The sequence below is a fragment of the Ursus americanus genome, chromosome 34, assembly GCF_024610735.1.
Source record: "Ursus americanus isolate L20-20 chromosome 34, mUrsAme1.1.p, whole genome shotgun sequence".
Lineage (NCBI taxonomy): Eukaryota > Metazoa > Chordata > Mammalia > Carnivora > Ursidae > Ursus > Ursus americanus.
Window position 1 is genome coordinate 23,638,289 of NC_142160.1, and position 26,823 is coordinate 23,665,111.

The 26,823-nt window shown below is 42.0% G+C and overlaps 1 pseudogene; it reads right to left on the minus strand.

Annotated features, from left to right (window-relative positions):
• Positions 1-427: 427 nt before the first annotated feature.
• LOC123781450 (dual specificity protein phosphatase 5-like) lies at positions 428-12,511 on the minus strand (annotated as a pseudogene).
• Positions 12,512-26,823: the final 14,312 nt, after the last annotated feature.

Below are 26,823 nucleotides of genomic sequence, written 5' to 3' on the forward strand. Positions count from 1 at the left end.
AGCAACGTATCAGTGTTAAATTTCTTCATCTTCATAACTATACTGTGTTACAGAATAGAATGGCTTTAGGTAGTCATTGGATATTTAGGAATAGAGGGGTATGATGTCTGTAATTTATTCCTGAAAGGCTTAGGGAAAAAAGCAATGATGTGTAAACATATATCAGTATGAGAGAAAATTAATAAAAGCAAATGAGGCCAGGTGGTCATGGTGAATCTGATTAAGTTATGGGAGTTTATATTATTCTTGCAACTTTTCTGTAGGTTTGAGATGATATCGGAGTAAAAGGTTATAAAAAGAGGTGTTTTCTGAATGATTCACATGTGCAAATGTATAAATTTCGCCTGTTATGTATGTGGACAATGAAATGGTTAATTTATATATAAATATATATATATATTTCCTCTTGAACTATTTTTATTTTGCCCTATAGTAACCAAGAATCAAAAACAGTGCTTTTCTTCCCATTCATATGGATTTTAGGAAATCGCTGCCTTTTCTCCCGGAGAAATAACCTACAGATAAAAAAGCAGTACCACCTTGTGAAATGTGCGAATGCCAGGAGTCAATAGCTTGAAGACATCCCCCAGGGGCAGGGAAGCAAACACGCACGTCACAAGAGATGGGACAAGCACAGAAGGACCACAAGCTGAGGAAACCGGTCATTGCTGTTTTCAGCACCACTGACCTGGAAAACACAGTACTCCACAGTACGCAGTAAGTTACCCTTTTTCTCTTGGCGCCCACTGACACCACCTCAAAGGGGTGATTTTTGGTCTATGGTCTGAAGATCATTTTTCAAATGACAGAGAATGCCTTTGAGGAGTTGTGCAAGGAGAAATGTTCAAGTGGGAGTAAGAATCACGCTGAAGGTCAAGGTCAGGGAAGAACCTATAGGGAAAGGGAAACTCAGGATGTCAGTGTCTTGCTACTTGAACCAACTGCCTCTGTTGGACTCAAGAGGGAGCCTCAAACAATTTGAGGGATCAAATCAGCAGATATATGGTGTCCCTACAAACCCTGTAGGGTTACTTTCTTGGGTGGCGATCAACGTATGTCCTGAAGCAACAGAGAAAGACACTGAGGCTGCCAGTGTTAAAAACTAAGATGGAAATACTGCTTCCTTCAAAATGAATTGGATTTGTGCCTGTCTTTTCTCATGGTCTAGCAGCTGCTGTCTTCCCTGTTGCTGCATGTACTTATTATCTCTGCTCCCAGTGAAAAGGGGAACACTGAGGTGCAGTGATTGGGCAGCTGTGAGAAGGCGGGGGGTCTGGAAGTGCAGGAGTCAGTACTTACTGTGCTCTCATGATGGCCTGGCCTTCCTTCGGCCCCAAGAGCCTTCCCCAGAGGTTAGTCTGAAGTTTATCTGCAAGCCTGGTGACTGCTCGCTCTCCCGCTGGGGTAGGGGAACAGAGTGAGGTCTTTAGCATGGCACAGGTATGAAATGTACATGAGCTAGAAAGAAAATCACAGTTGCTCTTGGGGCTGGGCTGAATCCCAGCTTTATTGTTTTTAAAAAAAGATTTTATTTATTTATTTGAGAGACAGAGAGACAAAGGTAGTGAGAGAGAGAGAGAGAGCAAGAGAGGGGAGGAGAGAGAGAAGCAGATTCCCTGCTGAGCAGGGAGTTGGAAGATGGGCTCGATCCCAGGACCCTTGGGATCATGACCTGAGACGACCTGAGCCAAAAGCATACGCTTAATGGATAGAGCCACCCAGGTGCCCCTCCCCCACCCTAGCTTTGGCAGGATGTGTCCGTGCCCATGGACTCCCATCGGCGGGTAGGGTACTGAAGTAGGGTGTGCGCCCTGGCATCTCTGCACATCAGGGCTCAGTGACTGCAAATGGTCTGTAAATGAGGAGCCAGCTGCCTCCCCTTGCTTGGAGGGAGCTTGGGGGTGGGGGTGGAAGGCAGGATCCCAGATTCATCCTGCAGGACCTGGCCCATGAGGCCAAAGTTGGGTGAGACTCTGCTTGATGTAATAATATAAGGCCTCTTTCAGGAAAGCTACTTGGTCTTCATAAGCTAAGCCATGCAGATGATGGGTGAACAGGAGATCTTAGCCTTGCAGCGGACCAGAACCTCACTTGCCTCCCCTTTCCCTGAGCTAATGTCAGCCACATGGCTGTCTTCCTCAGGGATCCATTTGTAGTGTAGGTGGGCCATGCTGGCCTCAGAGCTCTGTTGTGAGACATTCAGCGGAATTGTGATATATGGGATGGTGTGGACCTTGCACTTGGATGCAGGGTAGGCAGGCTGATGTGGCCTTGCACTTGGATGCATGCTAAGCAGGTTGGTGTGCGCCTTGTACTTGTATGCCTGGTAGGAACTTTCAAGGTCTAGGAATGGAAGGCTTGCAGTTCAACTGATGTTGAGCAATGGTTTCCCACCCTGGCTGATGAGGGCTCTCTCGTTGCAATCTTCTCTTGTGAAATGGGTTCAACAGCCACGTAACACTGAGGATATTCTGAGTCAAAGGCCTCATGTCTCACTTGGAGGAAGTAGACCTAGCTGACAGGGCTAAGTGCTTGCTGACACGTTCAGCTACTGACCTGCTGCTCACCACCCCCAGAAGCCCTCATATATATATTTTAAGTCTTTGAATCTATATATTATCCCACACATTTCCTCCTATGTGGTTAAATGCAGATTCCATACACATTTTATCATTTGAGTTCAGAGTTGGGATGAATTTATTAATAACAACATAAAAAATTCTGTTATTGATGGAGGTTAAGATTTTTGGTATAGGGGTTTCCTCTTATACAACACATCCATAAAATGGTAAGATTTGTCATGACTCGGTCAAGTGGTATGGCTCATGATTACAGAAATGCCAACAGTGACATGAAATTTCAAATCAGTGACATTGAATTTAAAGAACTTAAGGATGTACCCCCAAATGCTGTAAGTTGTTCTAACATTTGCTCTGAGTGTGAAAGGAAATGTTTAAATGACATCTTGAGCTCACATACATTTTCAGCCTTACCCATCACTACCCTATTATTCACATATTGGCAGAAGCTTGAGATGGTGTTGGGTCTCTTGAACCGGATGCTAGAACATCTGGAAGTTGTAGTATTATATGGGAACACTGGGAAATATTGGTATTTTATTCTATTCGATCTACCGTGCTCAAAACAATTTATGAGCAGAAAAGGACTATATTCTACATAGGCATTGTAACAATCACAATCACAAATTGTCAAGACCAGGTAAAATCAGGCAAGAAAACCTCAGTTTCTGAGTTCTTCTGTTAACTTTAGTCTGTTACTTATCATTTGCTTTGTTAATATCGATTAGCAGGATTCAAAACTTGTCAAAACTTATAAAAAAAATTCCAGGTAACTTCTAATCATTGATTCCATGCAAATTTTAAGGACTAAAAGAAAAAAAAAAAAGAAATCCTATTCCCAGCTTTCTCTTCTGAGGATTGCATGCACTGAGATATTGTTCACCATTATTCTCTGTTGGCGGAGGAACAGGGCAGAAACGTCTGGGCCTTGACTCATCTTGTTCTCTTTGTCATCCTTGTTCACAAATCTTCCTGGCCCCCCAGACTGGCCTTAGAGAATTTTCACTTGAACTTGGACTGGTTCTTTCACATTGCTCGGTCCTCAGCTCCCCAGTGAGCTGTCTCAAACGTCTGAGTCCTCTAGCTAGCCCAACTCTCGTCAAGGACCCTGACTGTCTTGTGCACCATAGAATCTCCTCTCCAGGACAGGACCCTCCCTGGGGGCAGCAGAGAGGAGTTATGTAGGAGCTCTTAGGGCCTGGATCTTGGCTTCTAAAGGCTATCGCCCTGAAAGGAACTGGACAGGTACACCTGAAACTTGTGCTGGAAACAAGGAAGCTTTTAAGCCTGACTGAGTTTGTATCTGAAGGAGTGATCTGAAAAGGGCATCAGAAGGAGTCCAAGTCAAGGTGATTTTAACATCAAAAAGAACAATGTTTATTGTGGAAGGACATCAAATACATGAAAATTCACGAGTCCATAATGATTTTTAAAAAAGAAAACTCTAGAAAACACCTCTCATATTTGCGGTCTCTTAAGCAGGATTAATTCCTTACTGTGAAAGTAGTTAAGGGGAAAAGTAAACGTTTATATTGTCTGGTAGAGATTGCATTTCAGGGTAATGAAATAGCCCAGGTGACGAGGAGCTATACTTTATATAACAATGCCAGCAGCAAATATAAGAGGAGTGATAAGATTCAAAAGGTCTGATTTGGAGACCCCTTGAGTAAGGATGATTGGTTGGCATTAAATTATTTGGTGGGTAGTTGGTGAGGTGCCCCAGATCATGACCTGAGCCGAAATCAGGAGTCGGACGCTTAGCCGACTGAACCACCCAGGTGCCCTCTACCATTTTTTAAAGTGGGTCCACCAGCCTATTATGAGCCTCTGATGTGGGATAATATGAAATATGTATTATCACTTCTCTTTTTGCATATGTATGTTTGGGTTTCTTTTTTCTCAAGAGCTCTGAAATGAGACAGCCGGGTTCTCCTCCCGATTCCCCCACTTCTAGGTTGGGATCTTGATGCAACATCTCAGAGCCTCGGTTTCCTAGACTTCTTAGGGTTTTGTGAGGATCTAATAAGAATATTTGTGAAATGTTGGACAAGGGTTAGACCATACAATGCTCAATAAGTTAGTTTTATTTTATTGCAAATAATTGTTTCCTAGTAAATGAATACCATAGCCATAAGAACTACACCTATCTCTCTGGATCTCCTCTCTCCCCTCACCCACCCCAGTCCGGCCCATGGATTCTACACTTCCAACAGGGGATAATTCGAGAACGTATAGAGGTATCGGAACATGGGCTCCCGATTCTCCTGCCATTAGCCCACCTGCAGGCCCTGAGCAAGTCACTCAAGTGCTCTGATCCTCAGTTTCCTGATCATGAGCCTAGAAAAGAGGTGGGCAGAGCGGATGGTGCAACACATTGGCAGCATATGAGGGAGAAAGATGACACAGACCAGGTAGGAAGGTGTTATTCAGCATGACTATGCTCTGAAACCAAGGGCACAATATATGTAAGATAAAATGTGATGGTTCTCCCGCTCAGGGGGATGGCACACCGACCTAATTTTCTTAAGTTTTCCAAAACAAAGCTGAGGGCTGACCTGATTCTACTCCTTCCAGTATTTAGTGAATAGTTATCTGTTTATTAAATCCTTTAATCTTCTTAATGATCATAATTCTTGTTCCAGAAGAAAACTTCCTTGCACTTCGCCCCTTATAAAATAGTCCAACGTACTTATTGACTATGCTGATAGCCTGCTTCCCGGCTAGACTGTAAGCTCCGGGAGGGCAGAGGTCTTTGTTTTGCTCATTGATGCATCTCCAGCACTTACAACAGTACCTGGCATACAGTTAATATTTGGCACATATTATCTTCGTTGTTCGAAAATCCTGGGTTATCAGCATGGATATTGGTTGCTTTTATGAAGTATGGGCTTAACGTCTGCAGCCTGTAAAATGGGTATATTCACTTGTCTCTGCCCAAGACTGTGTTGAGCCAGAGAAACACCAGGGCTGTTTGAGAGCGTGGGCGAGGCCTGATGTAAGTATGCGTAATATGTGTCCACACTACACAGCAGGTCGAGTTTTGCCCAGACAATCCAACCCAGCCTTCTGCCTTTAAGAGTTGGGCTTTCCCCTGCTGTTTCCTGTCTGCCTTTAGCCCCTTCAGCTCCCTCACAAATATTTACTGAGAGCTTACCCCGACCTAGGCACTCTTCTAGATACCTGGAAGTCATCAGTGAACAAAACACAGATCTCTGACCTGAGCTGTGGGACATGGAATTCGGGAGAAAGAGCTGAAGATCATGGCGAGAACTTCGCCTGAGCTCCTGAATGGAGTCGCTGTGGCCCGAGATGGGGGAGGCTGTGGTCGGCAGCCTCGGGGGCAGAGACAGAAGCCCAGCTCTTTAAGCATCTTGTAGAAGTACTCCTTGCCTCTCCCCTGTCCTGCCTGAATATTCTTCCACACAATCCGCCTGAGCCTTAAAACCTGTTCTCCAGGTGGAGCCCTATTAGACACTGTACTTCAGTTTTATCTCAGTCTTCAGTTCGATAATGGCATTTCGAGGGCAGTGAAGGAGTGCAGGGTTTTCGGAGTGGGAGGGGGGCAGAGTCGAGTTCCTTAAACAGGAGACAGGAAGCAGTCAGGTGCCAGTAAAGGTGTGTTCCTTAAGCAAGAGACAGGCAGCAATCACGTGACAGCAAAGGGGACCATATTACCTGTAAGTGCCCGTGGCACCAACAACTCAGATGGGAAGAATGAGTTACTGTCGTGACAATAATTGCAGAGCACGAGGAGGAAGGATGGGCCGGTGGCCATGGGGTCCTTCACAAGAGTTGTCTGTGCACTGTTTTGATTCTCCGATGAAGAAATGTCATAGCACGAATTGGCTGAAATTGGATTAAATGTTAGTAGTCAGTGCTGACTGGTGGGAGCATGGTGGTTTCTTATTTTACTCTTGCATTTTCTGTATGGTAAGCATATAGATTAGAATGAGGTGGTGGTGCTGGTGAAGAACAGGTTACCTGGCTTCAGTTCCAGCTCTGTTACTGATTAGCTGTGTGACCTTGGCCAGTGACTCAGCCAGTCTCTCTTCTCGTGTTATAAAGATTGAGTGAGTTTATATGGAAAGCACATAGACTCGTGCTCGGCGCATAGCGAAGGGCTATTGGAGTGTTGCCTGTTCCTCTTCCTAAAATTAAGAATCGAATGAGAAGTAATTATAAATTAATCAGCAGAAGATTCCTAGGATTTTATAGCTGCAAAGAAATCTTGCAGTCTTGATTAAAGAAGTTCTGCTGAGGCCCTAAGACTCCCTCTATGTGGGCCTGTGTGTGGAGTGAACCACGAGACCATGAGCTAGGCATGCAGGCAAGGCCGGCAGTGTAGACGCCTCGAGCATTTACTTGATTCCCTCAGTGACATTGAAGGAAAAAAAGGTCCTTCCTTGTGGTTCCAGGAAGAATTAGTAATGTATAAGCGGGAAGCATGAATTCCAAGAAGCAAGACACAAGGCTGTTTTCACACCCTCCTATACAACAAGGCTTTTTTTTTTTTTTTCTTTCAAAATTGTTTCCTTGTTGGTTATCATCGATCTTCAACGATAACCCTTGCTATCTACGTGTGCAGTGGGTTAGCCTCCCTGCAGATGTGGAGTATTTAAGTGCATGCCTGTCTTGAAGCTGAGTAAAGTTTTTTTCTCCTTCAATTAGTTTGTAAACCAAATGCATTTCTTTTTTTTTTTTTAAGATTTTATTTATTTATTTGACAGAGAGAGAGCACGCACGCACACACAAGCAGAGGGAGAGGGAGCACAGAGGCAGAGGGAGAAGCTGGCCCTCGCTGAGCAGGGATCCCGATGTGGGACTCGATCCCAGGATCCTGGGATCATGACCCGAGCCGAAGGCAGATGCCTAACCGACTGAGCCACCCAGGCACCCCAACCAAATACATTTCTACTACCTTTGCTGAGAGGAAATTATATCTTCTTTGTATATTGCCTCTTAAGTGCAATGACACTCCCAGCATGTTTATTAATTTCTGATTTCACATGTAGAGTAGGGAAGCAGATAACTCAGGGTTCCGTCTTTAAAGGAAAAATGCTCATGCACGCACGTAGACCAAGTCAATAATTCCCTCCGAAACTCACATCTCTCCATAGCTTTTGTTTTTCTCCTCCACTCACTGCTGTTTCCATACTCTTTCTTCAAAGTATTCTCATCTTAAACCTGACTTTCATTTCCTAAGAGACTCGAGCTGTTGAAAGCAATAGTGATGACTGGTTATTTGTCACCGGGGGAGGCAGTTCTGGCGTGCAGGGGGCTCTATGGCCATCTGTGAATAGTGACCTCAGATCTCATCAGACCCCAAATGAGAGAAGAGTCTGCACTCGTTAAAGCCACTTCATCTGCAGGTCATTTCTTCCTTCCTTGTGCCTCACTCGTCACACTACAGAATGTTCACCAACACCAGCAGCGACTCCCCTTTGCAAGCCCATAAACCCTTGGCAGTCCTTGTTCTGATGATGCTGGGTCTTGGTCCGCCCTGGGTGCAGTTGCTCCACACTTTGGCCCCCCTCTCTCGTGCCTCCTCTTTTAGCCATAGCCTCTTAGATGCCTTTGTGTTTCCCCTTCCTCTACCCTTGTAGTGTCCCTAGGGCTTCCTTTTACCCTGCCATGGGTGTGTGACTCAGTTTCGCAGATGAGATCCATGCATAGGCTCTCCTGAGATCATCCAAACATTTTGCATGCATGCTGTGATACTGTGACTTCAATAAAAAAATATGCTGTTGGGGTTTTGTTCCCTGTTCTTGGCACAGAGCTCCAAAAACCTGTGTAAATCCCTAAGTGATAAGAACATCAAGGGTATCTTTTGTTCGATTGAGGTGACTCTGGATGGTCTCCTGGATGGCTCCTGGATGCGGGATGGTCACCAGAAAGACCTGACCATGATTTGAAGCTTGGAATTTTCAGCCCCAGCTCCCATTCAGCAGAGAGGGGAGAGGGGCTGAAAATGGATTTATTGATCAATCATGCGTACAATCACGCCTCCGTAAAAATCTCAATAGTACGGGGTTCTGAAGGCTTCTGGTGAACACATGGACATGCAGGGAGAGTAGCGTGCATGGGGAGGGCATGGAAGCTCTGCACCCCTTCCCACTGACCTTGCTCTACGCCTCTCTTCTCTCTGGATGTTTATCCTCTCTTGTCCTAATAAATGTAAATAGTAAATAAACTGTTTTCCTGAGCCCTGTGAGCCTTCTAGCCAATTAATTGAACCCAGGGAGGGGGTTGTGGAAGCCTTTGATTTAGAGCCTGTGGGTCAGAAGCACAGATGACAACCTAGACTTCTGACTGGCATCTGCAGTGTATGTGTGGGGGGCCGGGGGTTGGGGCAGCCTTGTGGGCCCTAGCCCGAGTGGGATCTGATGCTACATCCAGATAGATGGTGTCAGAATTGAGTTAAATCGTAGGACACCCAGCTGGTGTCACAGAATTGCTTGGTGTGGGGACCCCCATGTCTGGTGTCAGAAATGTCCTGGGTCGGTAATTGTGTGAGAGTGAAGGAGAAGCACAGGGAGAGAACAGGTGTCTCTTCTACATGTGTCCGTATGTGTTTTCCTGGGGAAAGGGTCTGGAGCTCTCATCATTCCTAAGAATCCATGACCCTAAACTGTGGAAGGAGGTGAGATGTCCTTCAACAGACGAATGGATAAAGAAGATGTGTTCCATATATATGATGGAAAATTACTCAGCCATTAGACAGGATGCATACCCACCATTTGCATCGACATGGATGGAACTGGAGGGGATTATGCTAAGTGAACTGAGTCAAGCAGAAAAAGACAATTATCGTATGATTTCACTTGTATGTGGAACATAAGGAATAGCATGGAGGACATTAGAAGCAAGTAGGGAAAAATGAAGGGCAGGAATCAGAGGGGGAGAAGAACCATGAGAGGCTATGGACTCTGGGAAACAAACTGAGGGTTTCAGTGGGGAGGGGGGTGGGGAGATGGGGAATACCGGTGAAGGGTAGTAAGGAGGGCACCTATTGCGTGGAGCGCTGGGTGTTATACGCAAACAATGAAGCATGGAACACTACATCGAAAACAAATGAAGTACTGTATGGTGACTAACATCACATTAAAAAAAAAAAAAAAAAAAGACTCCATGACCCCATAAGAACCAGTGCAGAGAGGGTAGGAGGAAATGAGGGAAGGACACAGATGAAGTCCAGGGTGCAGGTGGCGGGTGCTCCACACCCATATTTGGAAACTGCCCATTGGACATCTCCACCTGATGCTCCAACAGGTGCTTCCAGCTCCATGTGACTAAAACTGACATCAACCCCCCAAACAGGTTCCAGTTCCTGCTTTCTTTCACCTGTGTGTCGCATTGCCCTTCCCCCTGCTTCCCAAGTCAGAACCTTGAGGGAAAGTTTGGTTGGTTATTTTGCTCTCACATCCACACCCAGCCAGTTTTTCCTCTCCATCCCTGCTTTCTTTCCATCCTTCGGCATCTGCCCTGTTCAGATACTAGCCTAAATCAGAGCCATAGTTTCCTTGCCAACTTCTTGCCTCTCATTCTTATTTGTCTACTTCATCTTCGTGTGACTGCCCAAAAAGAGTTTCATACATGGACATTTAATCATGTTGCTCGCGTGCTCAATATTCTTCGATGGTTCCTCAGTGCTCACAGAAAAAGACACCTGAACCAGATAAGGAAGGCCTTGGTCCTTGCCTACCACTTTCCATTATCTTTCATTCTCCAGCATGATTTGGTTCCATGGCCTCTAGAACATACTAAGCTTTCTCATCCTGCTTTGCTCATCAACTTCTCTGGAGGGAACGTCACGCTCCACCTCCTCACCCCCCTTCATTCTCCCCATCCAATTCGCCAAGCTAAGCTCCCCCTACTCTTCAAGCTTCCTGTTCGAGGGATCCCTCCTATGTTATGCTTCCTGGCTTTCCTAGATGACGTAAGCCAGACTCCTGGGATCTGCCCACTTCCCAGGTGAGCCCACCTAGCTACACACCTCCAAGTTTCACAACCCCCCCATACTGCATTTTCATTTTATACTGGAGCGAGGCTCTAAACCTTAAGTGATTTACACAAGGCAGCACTCTTGCTCTGTATATAGAGAACCAAAGCAAGATTAATGGAGGGAACACAAAGAAAGCCTACATGCAGAGGTCTTCCCAAGCCGAAAGGGAGTGAAGGGCGTGTGTGGAGAATTTTACAGCTCACATGGGATGGTCCCTCATTTAATTTCATTTGTATCATGCATCCCTCTGTGGCATGTTGGGATTTATTTGTGACCGTGGGGACTAAACAAGATAGCAAAGTAGTATTATACCCAGAGCTCAGTGCACTTTGTAGTAATTACCTACCTCCCTTATTTCCTCTCCTGGCCTATGATGGCCTTGAATGCAAAGACTGTGTGTTCAATTTTTCGCCCTCAGAGCCCAGAACTATCTAGGCAGAGAACTCCGGAAGTTCTCCATCAGTGAGGAAAGAGTTCTTAACAACAGACAAACAAAGGTAGTACTTTTTTATTGTTAAGAAATCAGGACTTTTTTTGTTTTTAAACAAATAGAGGCTTGTATCTCCCACTCCCCTTCCCGCATTTTGCCCATCCCTCCACCTGCTCCCCTCTGGCAACTGCCAGTTTGTTCTCTGTATGTATGGGTCTGTTTCAGTGTTTTGTTTACGTATTTGTTTTGATTTTTGGATTCCACATATAAGTGAAATCATATGGTATTTGTCTTTCTCTGTCTGACTTATTTTGCTTAGCATAATAAGAATTCAGTACATTTTCTGAATGAATGTGCAAAATAAGGAACTAAAAGAAGACATTTTCTAATAATGCTTATAAAGATAATTAATTCACCATGTCTTTGAGTAAGCAGGGTGCCCATCAGGCCCTAGCTCCTCTTCTAAGGGCGGGAGAGAGAATACTGAATGACAGCCAATGCATTCGTGGTGCCCTGTGCCAGCCATGGCTCTAGACGCTACTGCCTACTGGCTCTTCACAATAGTCTGTAGTGTTGTTCATTATCCCATTCCCATCGACGAGGCAGCTGAAGTACAGGTGGATTAGAGAGCGTGCTAGTTCCCTGTTAGAGCGGGGTTCAAACCCAGACAGACGAAATCCAGAGTCCGTGCTCTGAGCCTCTGAACCGCACTGCCTTTCCATCCAGTCCCCGGTCCCAGCTTTCATTCATCTATGAAAAGCATTTTCCTAAGCTCGCCACATATATTATCTCATTTAATCCTCGCAATAACCCTGAGGCAGGTTCTATTATTTTCCTCTCTTTTCAGACAAGGAAAATAGGCTCAGAGGCATCAAGTGAGTCCACATTACTTGGCTAAGAAGTGGTGAAGCCAAATGTTCAGCCCCTGTAGACACGCTGAAGTCCAAACATTAAACCACCCCCACGTATTGCTCTTCTCTTAATCCGCTCACTCAAACCACAGTAGCGTCATCAGAGAGACCAATACCCTGAAGTGACACAAGTGAGTGAACCCGTCAGGCTTCCAGGTGAGCCAGACTCATCCATTTGCTGGGATGGGCCCCTCCGCACTGCTGACTGTGGGTGTGGCCCGGAGTGGGTGTGTCCGATGGGCGTGGTCTGCGTGGATGGCCAGGAGGGGCGGGACCTGAGCCCCACGTGAAAATGGTCGGGAGGTGCTGGATACCCGCTTCCACCCTTCATAGGGTGGGGAAGACTAGCTAACTCAGCACTTTTGGTGCTGTGATCTGAGCTAGTTCAGGGGACACAGGGAGCTTCCTGTGTTGAGGGAGTACTGTGGTTCAGGTGAGGCTTTAACCCCTCACCAGCCCTGTAATGCGGAGTCCTTGACCTCTCTGTCTCAGAGGTGGCCTAGATGGCTTTAGGGGTAAACAGCCAATAAATGGTACTCACCTCTGCATTCACGCACTCAGGGACATCCTTGATAAGAATCCAGACCATCACGAAGTTGTACACCGGAAACTAATATTACACTGTATTTTAGCTTACTGGTATTTAAATAAAAACTTTAAAAAAAGAATAAGGCATAGAGAGAGAGAGAGAGAGAGAAAAAAAAAAAGAATTTAGAGACCGCTCTATGGAAAACCCTCCTTGCCAAATGCAAGCAACTTTCCTCAGGTCCCATTCTCCTTAACTTCCCTGGCCCCTGGCTCTACTGATGGTGCAGCTTTTTGCTGGACACTCTGCTGAGTTCTCTTCACTCCCTCCAGTGCTTCTCTTCCCTTCCCAACCTTGGAGGGCGCTGCTTCTCTAGAGGTAGTGTCTCTCAGAGGGTTCACCCTCCCACCACCACCAGCGGTCTTTCAGATCGCCCTCTCTTGCCCCTTCCTCCCATCCTAGCCCCGTTTTGATCTCCAGCTGCTGCCCGGGCATTTTTGTTCCAAGTTTTCCTCTCCTGTTACAAAGCACAATAGACCATGTGCTCTCTAATACTTGGGTTCAGAGCAGCTAGACCAAAGAGATGGACATTTAAAATGTTCATTTCATATGCTCCAGAGTTCCACTTGTAGGATACTGACTTACAGAAATACTCAAGTCCTCAGGGACACATGTACAAAGATGTTCATTGTAGCATTAATAAAAGAAAAACATTAGAATAGCTTATAGTGGAAATGTGAATTATGGTAGTTTCATACCAGGAAAGAGTAAGCAACAGAAACAATAAAGCACATCGGTAAGATCCAATATAAAAGGATTCTGCAAAATACATTAAAAAAATTAAGTTGGAGAACAATATTTATACTATCATCCCATTTGTGAGTATGTTTGAAAGTATGTACATGAAATATAAATCGAGGTTTAAAACAGGGTGTCCAAATTAAAACGTCTTTGGACCTAACCTGAAAGCTACAGCTGGTATCAGAGCCTAAGAACAAATGACAGGACCTGATTGTAAAGTATTAAATTGCAACAAATCTAAAGACTCCTCTTTGTCTATCTCTATGGGTGTGGAGGAAGGAAAATCCTGACATGGGATGGAATCTGGATCCTGCAAGACCCTTGTGGCTAGAGTGACAGAAAAGAAAGCCAAAGTCTGGGGTTTCCCCTTAAGACATCTGTATTCTGTTCTAAGAAACTATGAGAAGCCACTGGGAAGTTCTGAATGAGGGAGAATGGATCTGTGAAGGGGCTGGACTGGAAGCTGGGATACCAGTTGGACGGATTTTGAGAGTCAGTCCAGCATTTGTGGCTGGGGCAAGGGGTAGTGGCAATGTGGAAAAAATATGGAACCTTTAAAGGTAATCTGGCTATCATTTACTTAGAAAAGCAATCTTAGAGATTAGCAGTTTTGTGGGGTTGCCTGGGCAGGGTGTGGAGAGTCCTGGCGATATTTGGGCTTCTCATAGGGGATCTGAGCAGAGAAGTGAACAGGGGAATTTAGTGAGTTCGGATGTGCCCTTAGAAGCCACACTGGAGGTACAAACATGAGTTGACAGCATGTAGGCATGTAGAGTGAACAGGAGACAATGATCCAGGATTAATCTCAAGAGATCTGACATTTCATTGAGGATTAAATGATATCACACATTAAAAACCCCCAGCATCGTTCCTGGAACGGAGCACACACTCAGTAAATATTAGTTTCCCTCCCCTCACGAAATATTTGTTCAATGAGCTCATAGTCAACGATTAATCCCAAACCAGACTGACCTTTAAGGATATAGATACAAATAAGGTCATGGGGCTAATTCAGAATATGAGCCATCACACACTAGTTGAGTTACACAAAGAAAAGCATTTCAGGAAAGGAAGTTCTGTTTTCTGTACCACCATGGGAGCCACCGATGATCTCTATACTTTTCTGGTGTCTCCTCCCTGGTGGATCTGATGGGAGGGCCAGATGCCAGGTTCGCTCCCCTGCTCACCTATGATAATGCCTCATATCCTTTGAGAGTGCCTTGTGAGTCCTACTGGCTGGGTGTGGATAAACCCATTTTAAAGGATCTGTTTACTTTCATCCTCCACTCTGCCCTACCCACCCTGATTGGTCCCATCCTAGGGAAGACCGCAAAAAGATGGACAATATGAATTTTCAACTCCAGGGGCCGGGGGTGGGGATGGAATTCATCCCTAGTAACTACTAAGGGAAGTTTCTGGTTTGGAAATTTTCTGAAGAGGCTCATCCTAGCTATTCCAATCCTTTTGTGCTCCATTCTTCAAAATAAGAATCAACTTACCTTTTGTGGGGGAACACCCGACTTGTTATTTTTCCTGAAGCTCATTGAGTAGAGAATTTCAAGTGCTGTTCTGGAGGTGGTGGTCTTGGAGTTCCAGCGATTCGACGTGGAGACTGGAAGAGTAGCTAGTGTGGAGCCCCTGAGTTTATTTCTCTGTTTCTGATGCTGAGATGTCTACTGGACACCCATTGTGGAGGGGTCAAGGAGGCAACTGAATTCATGAGGCTGCAGCTGCAGCCAACTCAGAATTGAAGATAAAAATTTAGGACTTATCACTTAGGGGCGCCTGGGTGGCTCAGTCGTTAAGCATCTGCCTTCGGCTCAGGGCGTGATCCCAGGGTCCTGGGATCGAGCCCCTCATTGGGCTCCCTACTCTGCTGGGAGCCTGCTTCTTCCTCTCTCACTCCCCCTGCTTGTGTTCCCTCTCTTGCTGGCTGTCTCTCTCTCTCTGTCAAGTGAATAAATAAAATCTTTAAAGAAAAAAAAGAAAGAAATTTAGGACTTATCACTTAAATCAAGAATGACTCACGTTTCTTATGCCACAGATCCCTTTGGAATCTAGTGAAGCCACGAGACTTTTTCTTAGAATGATGTTTTTACATGCATAAAATAAAATGCATAAGATTACACAGGAAACCATATTAAAATATAAACAAGTTTTTAAAAATTGTGATGAGTAATATAATTTTACTAGTTTAACACATCTTCCGATTAGATCTGTTACTTAATGTATTAATACATTAAGGCAACTGAAGGCCTACCTCCATGATCTGATAGAATTTGTAAGGACTAGAATAAAAGGACTACTTGTTTGAGAAATGATTTGGGGGGAAAAACCTCACTGTATATTTGGGAATAGATCATTTGAATGCACAATAATATAACTGTAAGCCTTTATGTTTTAGGAACCCAACACTGTAGCTAGGGGATGGAAATATGCTGGTGCTATCCCTAAATCTAGGGACTAAGATATATATAATACATTAATGTATTCATACATTAAGTAACAGATCTAATCGGAAGATGTGTTAAACTAACCCAAGCTCTAAGAAATTAATGACCATAATTTCAAAGTAATAGAAAAGTAAATGATATCTTCAGATATCTGGAACAACTCTAACGTAATGTGAAAATGTTTGTGATTTCTATTGGTGACAAATACACGGTTACTGCAGATTAGTGCTTAGCTCCTTTTCATGAATTTTATAAAAATATTAAATTTCTGTTACAGATTAGTGAAAATAGGATATTTTCACCATCCAAGTTCATGGATAGCCTGGCTAGTATTTAAAACCACAGAACACAGTGAAACCAACTAGTATATAGATAAAGAACAAGATTCCTAAGACTAATCTCTGTAATATTCTGACATTAGGAGGTTGAGCAGAGGGGGAGCTCAAAAGAGGTTGAGAAGGTGCCAGCAGTGAGGTAGGAGAGGAGCCAGGAGACGGTGGAGTCAAGAATCCAAGAGAAGAAAATATTTCTGGGGGAGGATCCAAAGATCTGCGTTGTTTATAATCCTGCGTTTGTATATTGGGATTTACTCTGTATAATATTTTAGATTCCTCTCTACTGGACCATTCCCATTGTTTGTTCATTCATTCATTCACTCATTCATTCATCCCTTTACCCATCCCATCCATCCATCCATCCATCTATCCATCCATTTATTAATTTTTGTCAGTTCCAACAGTAGACCAAGCAAGGTATGCTAAGCCTGGAAATACAGAAGCAATGGCCTCTTACTCTGTGACAGGCCCTCAATGTTCATGATTTTAATTCTTATAACAACTCTTTTATTATTACACCTGCTCAGTTGATGAAATCAGGGCAGGAGAGGTTAAATAAATTATCCAATGAAAGGGATAGTGCCTGGATTTAGACCTGACTCCTGAGCCCTACACCTTTACTTATTTATTTATTTATTTAAAGATTTGAAAGGTTGTTCATGATTCTCTTTAAATTCTTTTTGCCTCTGCTTTATTGAGATATAATCGACATATTTGTGTAAGTTTACGTGATGATTTGATATATGTATGCGTTGTGAAACGATTACACAATAAAGTTAGTTAAACATCCATCACCTCACATAGTTAGAATTTTTTGTGTGTTTGGTAAGAATATTCAAGATCCACTCTCTGCAAATTTCAGGTATACAATATGGTATTGTTAATTATAGTCGCCATGCAGTACATTAAACCTCCAAAACTTATTCCTCTTATAACTGGAGGTTTATACACTTTGACCAACATCTCTTTCCCCCATCTCACCTTTCCCCCATCTCACCTTTCCCCCATCTCACCTTTCCCCAGCCTCAGCAATCACCAAACCTACTCTTCGCTTCTATAAGGTCAACTTTTTTAGAGCCCACACATAAGTGATATCATATTGTATTTATCTTACTCTGACTTATTTTACTTAGCATAATGCCCTCAGGGTTCATCCATGTTGTCACAAATGGTGGGATTTTCTTCTTTTTTTTTTATGGCTGAATAATATCCCATTGTATACATACACCACATTTTATTTGACCATTCATCTGTTGAAGGACACATAGGGTGTTTCCATATCTCGGCTATTGTGAACAATGTGGCATTGAACATGGGGGTGCAGGTGTAGCTCTTCAAGGTCTTCCTTTCATTTTCTTTGGACATACACCCAGAAATAGGATTGCTGGGTTGTATGGTTCTATTTTTAATTTTTAAAAAAGACTTTATTTATTTGAGAGAAAGCACAAGCAGAAGTGGAGAGGGAGATGGAGATGCAGCGTCCCCTCTGAGCAGGGAGCCAGACACGGGGCTCAATCCCAGGACCCCAGGATCATAACCTGAACTGAAGGCAGATGCTTACCCCACTGAGCCACCCAGGTACCCCTGTTTTTAGTTTTTTGAGGAGCCTCCATACTGTTTTCCATAGTGGCTGCACCAATTTACACCCTACCAGTAGTGCACCAGGACTCCCTTTTCTCCACATCCTTGCCAACACTTGTTATCTGTTGTCTTTTTGATAAAAGTCATGGTAACAGGTGTGAGGTGATGCCTCGTTGTGGTTCTGATTTGCATTTCCCTGATGATGAGTGATGTTGAGCATCTTTTCATGTATCTATTGGCTATTTGTACATCTTCTTTGAGAAAATGTCTATTCAAGTCCTTTGCCCATTTTTAATCAGATTTTAAGAAGTTGTAGGAGTTTCTTTTTATTTTATTTTATTTTATTATTATTTTTTATTGTTATGTTAGTCACCATACAGTACTTCATTCATTTTTGATGTAGTGTTCCATGATTCTTTGTTTTTACACCCAGTGCACCATGCAATACATGCCCTCCTTAATACCCATCACTGGACTAGTCCATCCTCCCACCCCCACTCTCCACTGAAATCCTTAGTTTGTTTCCTGGAGTCCATAATCTCTCATGGTTCATCTCCCCCTCTGATTTCCTCCCCTTCATTTTTCCCTACTTTCTCCTAATGTCCTCCATGCCATTCCTTATGTTCTACATATGAGTGAAAACATATGATAATTGTCTTTCTCTGCTTGACTTATTTCACTTAGCATAATTCCCTTGAGTTCCATCCATGGCAATGCAAATGGTGGGTATTCATTCTTTCTGATGACTGAGTAATATTCCATTGTATATATGAACCACATCTTCTTTATCCATTCGTCTGTTGAAGGGCATCTCGGCTCCTTCCACGGTTGGCTATTGTGGACTTTGTTGCTATGAACATTGGGGTGTATATGGCCCTTCTTTTGACTACATCTGTATCTTTGGGGTAAATGTCCAGTAGTGCAATTGCTGCATCATAAGGTAGCTCTATTTTTAACTTTTTGAGGAACCTCCACACTGTTTTCCAAAGTGGCTGTACCAACTTGCATTCCCACCAACAGTGTAAGAGGGTTCCCCTTTCTCCACATCCTTTCCAACATTTGTTGTTTCTTGCCTTGTCAATTTTTGCCATTCTAAATGGTGTAAGGTGGTATCTCAATGTGATTTTGATTTGAATTTCCCTGATGGGTAATGATCTTCAACATGTTTTCGTGTGTCTGTTAGCCATTTGTATGTCTTCTTTGGAAAAGTGTCTGTTCACTCTGCCCATTTTTTGACTTGATTATTTGTTTTTTGGGTGTTGAGTTTGAGAACTTCCTTATAGATCTTGGATACTAGCCCTTTATCTGTAATGTCATTTGCAAATATCTTCTCTCATTCTGTGGGTTGCCTCTTAGTTTTGTTGACTGTTTCCTTTGCTGTGCAGAAACTTTTCATCTTGATGAAGTCCTAAAAGTTCATTTTTGCTTTTGTTTCCCTTGCCTTTGGAGACGTGTCATGAAAGAAGTTGCTGTGGCCAATGTCGAAGAACATACTGCCTATGTTCTCCTCTAGGATTTTGATGGATTCCTGTCTCACATTGAGGTCTTTCATCTGTTTAGAGTTTATCTTTGTGTATGGTATAAGAGAATGTTGAAGTTTTATTCTTCTGTATATAGCTGCCCAATAGAAGTTGTATGAGTTTCTTATACATTTTAGATATTAACACTTTACCAGAAATATGATTTACAAATATTTTCTCCCATTCCTTAGGTCACCTCTTGGTTTTGTTGATTTTTTTCTTTTGCTTTGCAGAAGCTTTTTTTGGTTTGATGTAGCCCTACTTGTTTATTTTTGCTTTTGTTGCCTTTGTTTTTGGTGTCAATTCACATTTTATCTCTTTCTCTCTCTCTCAACCTCCATTCCACTTTCTGAAGCACCTTCTTCTGGTTTCTATGACTCATCACTCTCCTGGTTTCCCTTCTATCTCACTGCTCTTTCTCTCCTATGCTCCCTATGAATATCAGAATCCTGTAAATGTTTTGTTAATAGAGAAGAAAAAAGAAAGATGACAAGGCCCTGCCCTAGACATTCAGAGTTAGAATGGTTGGTCAAGTTACCCATGTCCCATTGTATTTTAAATAAATGGCACAAGTGATTTTGGCATAGACCAAAGTTTGAAACCTAGCACTAGCTAATATTTAAAAAATTGCTTTTTCATAGATTAGTTATAATAAAATCAACAAAGTACTCCTTTCATACTGTGGATGTTATGATAATTCAGTTTCTAAAATGAGATTCTTTCTGTGATTTCAGTCCAGTTATCAAGGGTGCAGGAAAGTACCCATTCTAAAAACCAATCATAAAGATAAATTCTCTTGTTTCCATCTTATGTCTAAAAGTAGAAGCAGCAGCAACACTGGATATGGGGCCAGAAAACCCAAGTTTAAGTCCATTCTCCATACGTGATTTTCCAGTCCTGGACGAGTCATTTAACCTTTTTGGAACTCATTCACAATATCAGGGTTGTCATAATCCCTATCTACACATGATTCATTGTGCTATTGGCTTTTCTCCTTCCCTACCTTAGAATACTTAGTTGTTTCAAAGTTCCAGAATGACTGTTACAAATATATCCAATCATCAGTTTCTGCTACTGGAGGAGTCAGAATCTTTATCCAGATACTGTTTGATAGCTATAGTTGTCTGGTGTAGTTATTTGAATATATCGAAAGGTTATTTTGATAAAAGGTGAAAGGCTGGATCATAGTTTTATTACTTTGAGTCAGAGGCTTTTTGCAAGACTAGATAACAAAGAAGAGATAAAATGTGAGCTGAAAAAATTATGAATGTGAGGGAAAAGCAAAATAAGGATTCATCTCTCAGTAATAGATATAACAAATCTCAAAAAAGCCTATGTTCATTTCCTTTTGTTCTGTTTTTCTTTGTGTAAGAAAAAAATCTCTGCAAGATTCTGATTATGGTATAGGGTATGGCTGGATGAAAACAGGTCACATATATAGTAAATCCGTTTCTAAAAACAGGGAAAGAAAATGCCCTGGACAAATCTGGTTGGAGGGTTTTGTTTTGTTTTGTTTTGGTTTGGTTTGGTTTGGTTTTCCTTCCTCTCAATCTATAAAACAAACATTTGGTAGCAAGCTGCCATAAACCCAGTTCATACAACTTGTTTTGGCACTTTTTTTAAAAAAAGATTTTATTTATTTATTTGACAGAGAGAGACAGCCAGCAAGAGAGGGAACACAAGCAGGGGGAGTGGGAGAGGAAGAAGCAGGCTCCCAGTGGAGCCTGATGTGGGGCTTGATCCCAGAATGCCGGGATCATGCCCTGAGCCAAAGGCAGATGCTTAATGACTGCACCACCCAGGATCCCCTGTTCTGGCACCTTAATAAAATCTCAGCTCTCTCTTTGTAGACACTCTGGCCGCCACATTCCATGAAGGGTTAGCTCAAGGCGGATATGATATATTCCGGAGCTGTGTTGTCCAGTGTCATAGTGTTTAGCCACACGTGGTTAATTTGGTTTCAACTTGAATGAATTGAAATGAAATAAAACTAAAATTCACTTCCGTGGACACATTAATCACATTTTAAAAGTTAGTAAGGCATGTGTGGCAATGGCTTCTGTGTTGGACGTAGAACATTTTCATCATCACAGAAAATTCTGTTGAATAGTAGTACTTGAGAGCAGTTTTTCTCCCTCAAGAATATTTGGTAATATCTGGAGATGTTTTTGATTGTCAAAAGAGAGAGTTGGGTGCAGGGGTGCTGCGAAAGATCCTACAGTGCTTAAGATAGTCTTCAACAGAAAGGAATTATCTGGGCCAAAATAGCAACAGTGCCAAGGTTGAGAAACTGTGCTTTAAAGGTAGGATTCTGTTAGACTGATGGTTGGCATCAGGTAACCCGCACACTGAGATCATGGCGGGACACCATAGGATTTAGCTCAGGGCATTGTCCCTAAGATCACAGGTGACAGATCTCCCTGGATTCTTTTATTCTGTTTGGGCTATTGTTGATTGGGTAGAGTCTCTGAAATATTTGAACCAATCCACATATCATGAATACCTCTAATTTCTCTAAATAAATCTCACTTTTGGGCACCCGAGTGGCCCAGTTGGTTGGGTGATGGACTCTTGGTTTTGGCTCAGGTCATTATCTCAGGGTCATGAGATCGAGCCTTGTGTCAGGCTCCACAATCAGCGGGGAGTCTGCCTGAGATTCTTTTCCTCTCCTCATCCTCCTGCTCGCACACACACGCACACCCTCTCACTCTCTCAAATCAATCAATCAATAAAATCTTTGTTTAAAAAAGCTCACTTTTAACAACTCTCTTGCTGATTACCAAGCCTATTAATTTCACCAATGAAAAATCTGTGACATTCATTATGAGAACCATAATGGCTCCTCCATAGCCAAGAAGCCTCTGGAATGGGGCCTTTCTGATAAAAAGTGGCTGACTACGTGTCCCTGATCACTGCCAAAACACCTCAACCTTGGCTGCCTAAGTAAAAGTGTTTTTCAATGACTTCAATTTGATCTCCAATTCTTAACTCTGATCTTGGATAAAACAAGCCAGAACATAGCAAAGATCTGCCACCTAAAATTATAATTATTTTTCAAAGAATTCAAACATGAGTACATCACACACACCAAAAATCTAACTGCAGGTATATGTGGGAGTATTCATCTTTCTGCTACTTCTTTTCCTTCTTTGACCCCAAAGCTCAGGACCTTCATTCCTCAAATACACAGGAGTACCCAGCCAGGGTAATTCCTTCCCTATCCAGTGCTGCCTGCAATGAGTCACGTCTTATTTAACTGGACCAGAGGCCAGTTATGTATGCATTGCCGTCTGTCCACCGTGTCTGCAGCTTCTCTCGTATCCTACTGCCTTTACACTGACTTGGGTCCTCCTGGCTTCCCCGTAGTGAGACCTGTGATACCCTTGATTTGAGGGCTTTGTTTCCTTTGTCTATGAAATGAAAGGTGTTGGTCTGCTAATCCTTTTTTTTTTTTAAAGATTTTATTTATTTATTCGACAGAGATAGAGACAGCCAGCGAGAGAGGGAACACAAGCAGGGGGAGTGGGAGAGGAAGAAGCAGGCTCCCAGCAGAGGAGACCGACGTGGGGCTCGATCCCATAACGCCGGGATCACGCCCTGAGCCGAAGGCAGACGCTCAACCGCTGTGCCACCCAGGTGCCCCGGTCTGCTAATCCTTAATTCCCTTTTAGTTCCCGCTTCGTATAACTCTCTACACTGTTGACTCCAGTAGCATCCTTCCATTTACACTAAACTCAGGGAAGTTCAAGTGATGTTGCTGTCTCCTTAAAGTTCATTTTAATGATTTCAATACAGCTGAAGTAGTTAGAGATGAAGTCTTGATGTTCAGAAGTTCTCAGAGAATTATAAGAGAGAGAAAAGCAAATGTAGCAAAATGTTGGTGAATCTAGATGAAGGGTATATAGGTATGCATTGCAGTATTCTTGCAACTTTTATGAAGGATGACTTTTTTCAATGAAAAATTAAAATAAAAGCAAAATGAGGTGAGTTTATAGCTCTCAGTGTGGTTGTTCAAAGGGATTGGTTTGCTTCCTACTAAAGTCAAACTCAGAAATTTCCCAACTATCCTAAGAAACATACTCTTTCTTTACAGAAGCTGTTTACACATGTGAATGAAAAGACCAGGCAAAATGCAACCCTCCCCCTCCCGCAACTGGGTTTGGAGAATGCCATGGTACAACCCTTCAACTTGCCTTTCTAACAAATAAGGAATACAGCATTTATCTTCTCCTCCCAAAACTTGAAGATATGGGCATCAGACTCTTAAACATGTTGAATTACAGCTTTGAACAAGTTGAAAACACATGAGGGTTTTACAGTTGGCCCTTGAACAATGGGAGTTTGAACTGCGTGGGCCCACTTACATGTGAATTTTTTTTTCAATAAATACAGTATAGTAATGTACTGTAAATGTACTTTCTCTTCTTTATGATTTTCTTTTTTAAAATAGGTTTTTATTTAAATTTCAGTTAACATACAGTGTAATGTTGGTTTTAGGTGTATAATATAAACTTCCATACAACACTCAGTGCTCATCACAGCAAGAACACTCCTTAATCCCCATCACCGATTCCACCCATCCACCCATCCCCCTTCCCTCTGGTAACCATCAGTTTGTTCTCTATAGCTCAGAGTTTGTTTCTTGGTTCGTCTCTCTCTTCCCCCCTCCATGATTGTTTTGTTTCTTAAATTCCACGTATGAGTGAAATCATATAGTATTGTCTTTCTCTGACTTATTTTGCTCAGCATTATACTCTCTAGCTTCCACATTCTTGCAAATGGCAGGATTTCATTCTTTTTTAGGGTTGAGTAATATTCCATTGTATATATACACACCACAGCTTCCATATCCATTCATCAGTTGGTGGACATTTGGGCTCTTCCCATAATTTGGCTATTATAGATGATGCTGCTGTAAACAAAATTGCTTTTGAATTAGTATTTTTGTATTCTTTGGGTAAATACCTAGTAGTGCAATTGCAGAGTTGCAAAGTAGTTCTATTTTTAACTTTTTGAGGAAACTCTATACCGTTTTCCAGAGTGGCTACACAAGTTTGCATTCCCACCAACAGTGTAGAGGATTCCCCTTTCTCCACATCCTTGCCAGCACCTGTTGTTTCTAGTGTTGTTGATTTTAGCCATTCTTACTGGTGTGAGGTGATATCTTTGTAGTTTTGATCTGTATTTCCCTGTTGATGAGTGATGTTGAACATCTTTTCATGTGTCTGTATGTTTTCTTTGGAAAAATATCTATTCATGTCTTCTTCCCATTTTTCAACTGGGATTATTTGTTTTTGGGGTTTGACTTTTATAAGTTCTTTATATAATTTGGATACTAACTCTTTATCAAATATGCCATTTGTGAAATATCTTCTCCCATTCTGTAGGTTGCCTTTTAGTTTTATTGATTGTTTCCTTCTCTGTGCAGATGTTTTTATTTTGATGAAGTCCCAAGTATATATTTTTGCTTTTGTTTCCCTTGCCTCAGGAGACATATCTAATAAGTTGCTATGGCTGATGTCAAAGAAGTTACTACCTCTGAGCTTCTCTAGGATTTGAATGGTTTCCTGTCTCACATTTAGGTCTTTCATCCATTTCGAATTTATTTTTGTGTACAGTGTAAGGAAGTCGTCCAGTTTCATTCTTTTCTTGAAGAGACTGTCTTTTTTTCCATTGGATATTCTTTCCTGCTTTGTGGAAGATTAGTTGACCACATAGTTGTGGGTTCATTTCTGGGTTTTCTATTCTGTTACATTGATCTATGGGTCTATTTGTGTGCCCTTATCATGCTGTTTTTTTTTTTTAAGTCTTTTTTTTTTTTTGGAAGATTTTATTTATTTATTTGGGAGAGAGAGGGAGAAAGAGAAAGAGTGAGAGTGAGAGTGAGAGAGAGAGAATGAGTGGAGGGAGGATCAGGGGAAGAGGAACAAGCAGACTTATGCTGAGCATGGAGCCCAATGTGGGGCTTGATCTCACAACCCTGAGATCATGAGCTGAGCAGAAATCAAGAGTCAAGGCTTAACAGACTGAGCCACACAGGCCCCTCTGCCATACTGTCTTGATCCCTACTGTTTTGTAATATAACTTGAAGTATGGAATTGTGATGCCTCCAACTTTGTTTTTCTTTTTCAAGGTTGCTTTGGCTATTCAGGGTCTTTTGTGATTCTACACAAATTTTAGGATTGTTTGTTCTAGTTCTATGAAAAATGCTGTTAGTATTTTGATCGGGATTGCACTAAGTGTGTAGATTGCTTTGGGTAATATAGACATCTTAACAATATTTGTTCTTCCAATCCATGAGTATGGAATGTTTTTCCATTTCTTTGTGTCATGTTCAATTCCTTTCATCAGTGTTTTATAGTTTTCAGAGTACAGGTCTTTTACCTCTTTGGTTAGGTTTATTCCTAGGTATCATATGGTTTTTGGTGCAATTGTAAATGGGATTGGTTCCTTGATTTTTCTTTCTGCTGATTCATTATTGGTGTGTGGAAATGCAACAGATTTCTGTACATTGATTTTCTATCCTGTGACTTTACTGGATTCAGTTCTAGCAATTTTTTGGTGGAGTCTTTCAGATTATCTGTATAGAGTGCCGTGTTGTCTACAAACAGTGAAAGTTTTACTTCTTCCTTGCTGATATGAATGTATTTTATTTCTTTTTGTTGTCTGGTTGCTGAGGCCAGGACTTCCAGTACTATGTTAAATAACAGTGGTGAGAGTGGACATCCCTGTCTTGTTCCTGACTGTAGGAGATAAACTCTCAGTTTTTCTCCCTTAAGGATATTAGCTGTAGGCTTTTTGTATGTGGTCTTTATTATGTTGAGGTATGTTCCCTCTATCCTACTTTGTTGAGGATTTTTATCAAGAATGGATGTTGTACTTTGTCAAATGCCTTTTCTGCATCTATTAAAAGTATCATATGGTTCTTATCCTTTCTTTTATTAATGTGGTGTATCACATTGATTGATTTGTGAATATTGAACCACTCTTGTAACCCAGGAATAAATCCCACCTGATGTGGCGAATGATTTTTATAATGTGCTGTTGGATTCAGTTTGCTAGCATTTTATTGAGAATTTTTGCATCTATGTTCATTAAAGGTATTGGCCTGTAGTTCTCCTTTTTAGTGGAATCTTTATCTGGTTTTGGCATCAGGGTAATGCTGGCCTCACAGAATGAATTTGGAAGTTTTTCTTCCTTTTTAATTTTTTGGAATAGTTGGAGAAGAATAGGTATTAACTCTTCTTTAAATGTTAAAATTTGCCTGTGAAGCCATATGACCCTGGGCTTTTATTTGTTGAGAAATTTTTTATTACTGATTCAATTTCTTTGCTGGTTATAGGTCTGTTCAAGTTTTGTTTTTTCCTGTTTTAGTTTTGGTAATTAATATGTTTCTAGGAATTTATCCATTTCTTCCAGTTTGTCCAATTTGTTGGCATAAATTCACTTATAATTGTTTGTATTTCTGTGGTGTTGGTTGTTATTTCTCCTCTCGCACTTGTGATTTTATTTATTTGGGTCCTTTCTCTTTTCTTTTTGATAAGTGTGGCTAGGGGGTTAATCAATTTTATTTATTTTTTCAAAGAACCATCTCCTGGTTTCATCGATCTGTTCTATTGGGTTTTTTTTAGTTTACATATCATTTACTTCTGCTCTAATCTTTATTATTCCCTTTCTTCTGCTGG